Source organism: Narcine bancroftii, chromosome 5, assembly GCF_036971445.1.
Source record: "Narcine bancroftii isolate sNarBan1 chromosome 5, sNarBan1.hap1, whole genome shotgun sequence".
NCBI classification, from domain to species: Eukaryota; Metazoa; Chordata; class Chondrichthyes; order Torpediniformes; family Narcinidae; genus Narcine; species Narcine bancroftii.
This window is the reverse complement of record NC_091473.1, coordinates 64,548,474-64,557,574: the sequence shown is the minus strand read 5'-3', so window position 1 is coordinate 64,557,574 and position 9,101 is coordinate 64,548,474. Positions and strand designations below refer to the sequence as shown.

The 9,101-nt window shown below is 42.0% G+C and overlaps 1 pseudogene; it reads left to right on the top strand.

The window, feature by feature from the left end:
* The first annotated feature begins 6,009 nt into the window (after window positions 1–6,009).
* Window positions 6,010–6,820, top strand: LOC138765297 (protein regulator of cytokinesis 1 pseudogene; annotated as a pseudogene).
* The last annotated feature ends 2,281 nt before the right edge of the window (window positions 6,821–9,101 follow it).

The following is a 9,101-nucleotide window of genomic DNA, read 5'->3' as shown; positions in this document are numbered from 1 at the left end:
GATCTACTCCAAGTGAGTCTCAGCAAGCAAGGTAAACTGACATGACTCTTTGTCCGTCCTTGGTGGCAGGGGCTGGGCTGTGGGAGCTTCTGTTAGAGGAGCCTGTAAGTAACTATAGTGCCTTCTGCAGAAGGAACATACTGCAGTGTGTCATGGTGGAGGCAATGAGTGCCCACAGTGTGGATGGAGCAGTGTGATAGAGTCAGAGAACACACCAACAATCGCTTTCAGCCTCTCATGTCCAATATGAACTATTGGGCAAAGCCGTGCTAATCCTAGTTGCCCATATTCAGTCAGTTTTCTACTCTGCCTTACCTGTTTTTCTCAATGTCTCTTAAACAGAGTGGTTGTATTTGATCCCATCACCTCCTCTGGCAGAGTGCTCCAGATGTCAACCACTCTCTGTGAACAAAATTGTCCCACAGACACTCCTTAAATCTCCTTTCTGTATTCTTTTTTTTGCTATTTTTTTTTGTTTTATCAAATAAATGTTCCACAGGTACATAACAATAAAATAAAGTATTAACAAATCTTGTATTTCAGTACAAATAATATTGAGAACAATGTTACATTAAAAAGAAAGATAAAAAGGAAAACACTACACTAAATATCTAATTCAACCCCCTCCCTTCGGAGGCTATTGACTAACACAAACAGCCCACTACTAATAATAAAAAAAAAGGAAGGTAAATATTAGGACCAAAAATTAGTTAATCTTAAAAATATTGAAAGTAATTAAGAAAAAATCCCCCATAAAGAAATAAAGTTAAGATTAATTTCACTAGTGGAACATCTAATTTTTTTCCAGTCAGACATGCCATCACATCGGACAACCATTGATTATGAGTGGGAGGGGCTTCCTATCTCCTTAAACCTATGCCCTCGGGTGCTTGATACTCCAATCATGGTGAAAATAATGTCTCTCCTAATCTCGTGCAAGATACAAATGTGCTGGAGAAACTCAGCAGGTCATGCAGCATCCAGGGGAAATAGAGAGTTATGAATGTTTCAGGCCTGAGCCCTTCGTCAGAATAAGCAAAAAACATGCAAATGCCTGAATAAAAAGGTGGGGGAGGAGGGGGAGGAATAGGCAGGGGAAAATCAAAGGTGGATATAGGTGGGTAGAAGACTAAGAAGCTGAGGTGATGGGGGAGAGGATGGAGGGCCAAGAAGGATAGCTCTCTGATAGAAAAAGGAAGTGGGTGGGGAGCTGGAGGAATGGAGAGTGGGACTGGGAAAGAAAGAGACTTGGGGAGACATTTTCAGAAATTGGAGACGTTGATGTTAATGCCATCCGGTTGGAGAATGGTGAGCCAGAATATAAGGAGCTGCTTCTCCACTAAGGTGTTGCAGGTGGCCTTGGCTTGGCAGTAGGAGGCCACGGACAGACATGTTCATGTCCTTAGTGTGTGGAACTGAAAATTAATCTTCTCTACTTCCATCAACTCCTCTGCTCCAAGCCCAACATCTCTGATCCCATTACTAAAGCTCTCCAATCCCAGCAACATTCTGGTGAATCTCCACTGTGCTCTCTCAGTATGACAGCATCCCTCAAATAGTGTGGAGAGCAGAATTTCACACCAAGTCCATTCTAACCAGTGCTTGGTAATTAAGCAAGCTGCTTTCCTCTGAGAGCTTACTGAGAGTATTAGGAACTGCACACATCCGGGCTGGTAGAGAGTGCTCCATCGCACACCCGGCTTGTTGCTTGGAGTGGAGATGCCTTGTGGAAGTGCTGGAAAGCGATGAATTCATCCATATTATTTGGTCAGATTGTGGTCTGGGTGCCATATTAATAACTATATGAATGCATGTAACTCACTTTAAAGAAAGGAAATGTATGTTGGACACAGATGTTATTGCACGTTACTTGGAAATGCATGTGAATAAGAATGGGATTGAGAGATTGATGAACAGTGTCCCCATATCAAGTAAATCCTTCCAACATATTTATAAATATTTATTTTAAATTATATCTCAATTTCTATATGATTATTATGTGCTCTGTATTATGTGTGCACACAGTGGTCCAGAGATGCAAAGTTTCGTCTGGTTGTATATACACAGTCAGATTATTTTTAATTTTAATTTAGACATAGAGCACTGTAACTGGCCCTTCTTTCTCACCTGTGAGCCCTTGCCACCCAAATATACTGAATAACCTACAAACCCAATGCATTTTGAAAGGTTGGAGGAAATTGGAGCACCTGGAGAGAACCCACGCAGATACGGGGAGAACGTGCAAACTCCTTACAGACAGTGCCAGATTTGAACACGGGTCTCTGGTGATATTATAGCAGTGCTATTGTGCTAACTGTGCTGGCCTATATAATAAACCTGAAATGCTGGGAGGTGTTCAGTACTTAGAAAATGTATTGCATCGCCCAATATGGTTGGGTTGGGAGGGGACGGTAAGTAAACAGGTTAGCACAACACGATCAATGATCAGGCCTCTTCAACCAGTGACATCAGGCACGTTGATCAAACACTGACCTAACCTTTCACCAGATTTGAGGTGCCCGTCCAAAGTATTGATTTTGTAAATTGTACGAATGTCATGTAATAATCAATCAACTGATGCAATTCAGATCCACCAAGGATCCTGTCAAGGGAAGAAGGGTAAAGGACTGCAGGAGGTAAAAAAAACTAAACAGCTTTCTCTTGGTTGTGTTTACGAGGGATGTGTTTTGAATCAGCTTGAAAAAGGGAGGAGCTGGACCTGCGGTGGCATACTGCCTTCTTTAAAGAGCAACGCAGCAGGCTTTGTATCTGGAACCTAGTCAGAAGCCCAATTAAGTTTGGACTCTGCCCATCTATTAGTGCACACCCGACCATTAACCCCTTTAATCACCTCGTGATTACCTGGACCAGACCCTCTATCTTACTGTACTATAAAGTCCATCATGTGCAGTAGCTCTTCAGCACTGAGATTAACCCTGCTGTGGACAATGTTGTTAAGGTGTGCACTACAAAAGTATCAGAGCTGTTGTACACTGTTGTAGTTGTAGATAGCATCTGAGTAGTGCCTACTTTAGACAAGGAATGGCAAGTAATGTATTGTAGTCCTTAGTTGTGATAGGTCTGTATAAACAATTATTAGTATCGGTAGTGTTAAGTCCGATGTGTTGTGCAATTGAGAGTACTTGCGTGTGTTGTCCCTGTTGTAATCACCTACGGCTCCTAGAACGCTTCCACCAGCATTGTCTCCGCTCCATCCTCAACATTCATTGGAGCGCTTTCATCCCTAACGTCGAAATACTCGAGATGGCAGAGATCGACAGCATCGAGTCCACACTGCTGAAGATCCAGCTGCGCTGGATGGGTCACGTCTCCAGAATGGAGGACCATCGCCTTCCCAAGATCGTGTTATATGGCGAGCTCTCCACTGGCCACCGTGACAGAGGTGCACCAAAGAAAAGCTACAAGGACTGCCTAAAGAAATCTCTTGGTGCCTGCCACATTGACCACCGCCAGTGGGCTGATATCGCCTCAAACTGTGCATCTTGGCGCCTCACAGTTTGGCGGGCAGCAACCTCCTTTGAAGAAGACCGCAGAGCCCACCTCACTGACAAAAGGCAAAGGAGGAAAAACCCAACACCCAACCCCAACCAACCAATTTTCCCCTGCAACCGCTGCAAGTCCCGCATCGGACTTGTCAGCCACAAACGAGCCTGCAGCTGACATGGACATTTACCCCCTCCATAAATCTTCGTCCACGAAGCCAAGCCAAAGAAGAAGAATCCCCTTAAGTGTGTTTCATTAAAGATTATTTTTGCATTCAGTGTATGTCTAGACACAATATTCTTTGAACCCACCAAAGTTTTCCCTTCCCACGCAACAATACCCCTCATAACTAAAAAGGTGGTGAAGCACATAGCAGGCCAGGCAGTGAAGTTAATATTTCGGGTTGAGCATACCTTGTTAGAAGGTGGGTTATACTTGCAGGGAGGGAGGGGGAGAAATTGATGTGACCAAAGGTAGGGTATTTCTGGTAGGGTAAGATTTTTTTATGACCTCAGGACTCATCCCTTCCTTCCGCAGGGACCCCATCAGCAGGAAAAATGAGCGAATGCAGTGGCTGTAGAAGGTAGCCATCTCTGTTTGCCACTTCCCTCCTGGCCCAGACTGTGGAGGAGAGATGAGACATCCAACAGCATGGCTGATCCTGACAGATGATGAATGAGAGCTGAGCTCCACTCCACCAGATGTAAGAAAGCTGTTAGTGTGCCTCTCATTAAAATAGGAGCCTCACTAAGCAACGTGAACTGACGTGAGTCAGATGTGTACATTTAGTTCCAGGCCCAGAACTTTAACCTATTTAGAAACTGCTGAGCATCCAGTTTATAGCAGGCTCCCTGTTCTATGAAAGACACATCTCCCACTCAGTGATTAGTTAATCTCTCAAACAGTTTTACCAAAATAACAGGTTATCTCTGCTTGAGGGAGCCTGGTGTGTAGCATGCACAGACAGGGTATATTTTACAGACCTGTATTGATTTAATAGAGGTTTATAAGATTATGAGGAGCTTCGATAGAATGGACAACCAGCATCTTTTCCCCAGGGCAACAATGGCAAATACCAGAGGACACCTGTTTAAAGTGAGTGGAGAAAAGTTTAGGGATGATGTGGTGGGTGCATTGAATGCATTATCACAGGTGGTGGTGGAGGGTACAACCGGGGCATTCAAGACTCTTGGATAGATATGTAGTTGTAAGAAAAATAGAAGGCCATGGGTGTGAATTAAGGAAGGGTTAGATTGTTGTAGAGTGGGTTTACAGAGGAAGGCACAACATCATGGGCTAAAGGGCCTGCATTGTGCTGCAGTGTTCTACGTTCCAGGATGCCTCTGGCAGTACAGTTTGTGGGTGGTCCTGAGGACGCTTCAATCTCAGATATTTGTTCCGTTTCTCACTTGGCCTTGTACCAAGATAAAAGCCCATTGTTCTGGCAACTTCCAATCTTTGAAGTTAATTGATCATCTACTGCCTTTTACTTTCCATAGATGCTACGTGATCTGCTGAATTTCTCCAGGACAGTTGTGCACTACGTTCCTTATTCTGCACAGTGGGGTGGGTTGGAATCATCGATCCTGGGACCTGGGATAGGAGATTTTATTTCTCTCAAAGCTCAACGTGCACACTGGCAGGAAAATTACAGAGGCCCTCACTGCATGAGCGGTGCTTTGGTCTCCATAATCAAGAAGGGAATTCCAGATCTTAGTTCACAGGTTTCAATCCTGGAATGAGAGCTCAATCACAGAGGATGTTATGAATGTGAATGCGCATGTGATGTGAGATACATGGAATTACATTGTATGGGGAGGTTCCGTTTGGTGCCATCTTGGCACAAATAAAGATGTTTACAGCTTCTCTCTCAAGTGAGATTATTTTCAAAGGGAAAATACACGGCAAAGAGATGATGAGAATAAAAAACATTAAAATTCCACACTCCAGACGATGGGATCTATGGGATTCTGTTGGAGGGGAAAAGAGAACAATTTCAGGAACGACGTTGAGCTGCATCGAGACGAAAGTGCGTAATTGGTAGCAGAAGGGAAAGGAAGAAACTCAAGAGGAAGATGACAAAACAAGTGAGATGAGAAAGTGAGAGATGAAAAGAGAAAGTGAGAGAGAAACAGAAAGTGAGAGAGAAAAAGAGAAACTGAGAGAGAGAAACAGGAAACTGTGAAAGAGCTAGAGAGAAAGTGAGAAAGGGATCCAGACACCCAGTGAAGGGCCAAGACAGCTGGGGACCAGGACGACCAGGGGCTAGATGCCAAGAGAGGGGGTGAACAGCCAGTACCAGGATGACCATGGGCTAGATGCCAAGAGAGGGGGTGAACAGCCTGCACCAGGACAGCTGGGAGCCAGATGCCAAGAGAGGAGCTGAACAGCTAGGAATAGGACACCTAAAAAAGGGCTGGGCAGCCGAGGCAATCAGGGCAGCCAGAACAGGACACTCAACGAGGGACAGCCAGGGGGAAGATGCCAAGAGAGGGGATGAATAACATGGGACAGGATGCCCTCGGAGGGGCCAAGCAGCCTGGACTTGGACCGTTGGGTCAGCCAGAACACGATATCCAGCAAAAGGCCGAACAGCCAGGGGCCAAACGCACAGCAAGGGGCCAAACAGCTGGGGGCAGATGCCCAGGGGAGGTCGGACAGCTGGAGACAGCTGCCAGACACCCAGGACTGGACAGCAGAGGCCAGAGGATGGTGCAGATATGTCATGTACTAGCTAGCAAGACAGTCACCTGTCTCAATACAGCAGTTTCCTATCTTCGGAATATCTAAAAAGAAATTAGAATTCCAAAAGATCAAAGACTGCAAAGAACAGAAGTTGTTAAAAAGCAAATTAAGGGCCTTTTGGGTATAATGATTCCAGAGGAAGGAAAATTAAGGCAACGGATGAAAAAGAGCATTGCTGTGTGCCAGAAGGAGCTCTATGCAGTGTGTCGGGAACTCGGTTTGGATGCATGTCTGCCAGAAGATTGCACAATGCTGCAGATGGAAAAAGATTTGTGGACACATCTGGAGGTTCTTTGGAAGTAGGAGAAAGAGTAGATGACAAAATTAAAATGCCTTAAAGAGGAAGAGGAACAGCTTTGTGCTATATTGTGTACAACTGGTTACTCCACTGATTATGATGCTAGATGCATTTCGTCAACACATTGCTTCACTCAGTAAAGAAAAGAAATGCAGGACTGAGTTTGTAGCGACGAAGACAAAAATAATTTTGTGCATGGATGAACTCGATCAACTGCCTGACACTAGCTTTGAGAGAGATGTGTGTGAGGATGTCTTTCCAATGAGACTATAGGCCTGAAAACATTCTTCAACAGCTTGAGATGAAGAGGGCTCAGAAGTCAAATAATTAACCTGTGGGACTGGTTGATGAAAGACGAAGGCATCGAAGCCATTCAGCTGAAGTCTTGAGAAATGAATCATGGGAAATAAAAAGTGTTATGAAGAAACTCAGAGAATTTAATGTCTTCAGGGCCCTTAAGGCAGATGAGATGAACTTTAAGGAAATGAGCAAATGTTTGCAATCCAAATGGAGAGGAGAGTTGTGGTTGCCCGGCAAGGGATAAGGGGCAACTCAGAGAGGGGGGGGGTGAACATTTGGGGCTAAGGGAATATTGGATGTGGGTATGTGGATGTTGAAGTATTTTATGTTTTAAATGTGCTGTCATACATTGAGTTTAAAAAGGGAAAACTGAGAGGTGAAAATGGGGAAAAGGGGGATGGTGGTGGTGAGGAAGCAGAAATGAGGTTTAAACAGGATATGAGATGGCCATGTTGAATTATATGACTATAAATATTAATGGAATACATAACCAAATTAAACAGAAGAGGCTAATAAATTTACTGAAAAAAGAAAAAATAGACATAGCATTTATGCAGGAAACGCATCTAACTGAAGTGGAACATAACAAATTAAAGAGAGATTGGGTAGGACACATAGCAGCAGTATCATATAATTCAAAAGCTAGAGGTGTAGCTATATTAATTAATAAAAATGTACCAATCAAAATAGAGGAGTAAATAATAGATCCAGCAGGGAGATATGTAACGATAAAGTATCAGATATATGCAGAATTTTGGAATTTGCTCAATATATTATGCACCTAATGAAGAGGATCAAAAATTTATGCAAGATTTTTTTTGAAGATTGTAGATATTGATTGGAGGGGATTTTAACCTTAATTTGGATCCAATGTTGGATAAAACTGGACAAAAGACTAGCAAAAAGAATAAAATGGCCAAATTTATGGTTAAATCAATGCAGGAAATGAAACTTATGGATATATGGAGGAGGCAGCACCCAAGAGAGAAGGAATACTCATATTATTCGAGTAGGCATAAAAGATACTCAAGGATTGATATGTTTTTGTTGTCGGCCCATATTCAAGGGAGAGTTAGAAAAACTGAATATAAAGCTAGATTGCTATCTGATTATTCACCCCTGTTATTAGCAATAGAGCTGGAGGACATCCCACCAAGAACATATGGATGGAGGTTAAACTCCATGCTACTTAAAAGACAGGAATTTAGAGAGTTTATTGAATGCCAAATTAAAATGTACTTTGAAATAACTGCGGAATCAGTGAAAGACAAGTTTATATTATGGGATGCAATGAAAGCTTTAATTAGAGGGCAGATAATAAGTTATGTAACTAAGATGAAGAAGAACTACAATCGGGAAATAGAACAGTTGGAAAGGGAGATAGTAAGTACAGAAAAGGAACTGGCAACAAGGAATGATATAACAAAAAGAAGAGAATTGGCGGACAAAAAAGTAAAATACGAAACATTACAAACGTATCAGGTAGAGAAGAACATAATGAAAATAAAGCAAAAGTATTATGAACTAGGAGAAAAAACACACAAAATATTAGCCTGGCAACTTAAAACAGAACAAGCTAAAAGAGCTGTATTGGCATCAAGGAAAAAGGGCAAACAAATTACATATAATCCAATGGAGATTAATGAGAACTTTAAGGAATTATATAACAATTATACCAAACTGAGAACGAGGGGAAAGATGATAAAATAGAAGAGTTTTTAGCTAAAATTGAACTGCCGAAATTGCAAGAAGAGGAACAAAACAAACTGATAAAACCATTTGAAATAGAGGAAGTACAGGATATATTAAAAAAGCTGCCGAACAATAAAACGCCTGGAGAGGATGAATTCCCAATAGAATTCTATAAAGCATTTAAAAAGTTATTAATTCCTCCTTTCCTGGAAGTAATGAATCAGATAGAAGAAACAGAAAACTTGACAGATTCATGTAAAACAGCAATAATTACAGTAATACCAAAGAAGGGAAATGATCCACTAACACCAGCCATATAGATCAATATCTCTACTTAATTTAGATTATAAGATAATAACAAAATTATTAGCAAACAGATTGGCCAATTGTATACCAAAAATAGTAAAATAAGATCAAACTGGATTTATTAAGAAAAGACAAACAGCGGATAATGTCTGTAAATTTATTAATCTAATTCATGCAGTTCAAGGAAATAAGAAGCCAATGGTGGCTGTTGCTTTAGATGCAGAAAAAGCCTTTCACAGGGTAGAATGGAATTATT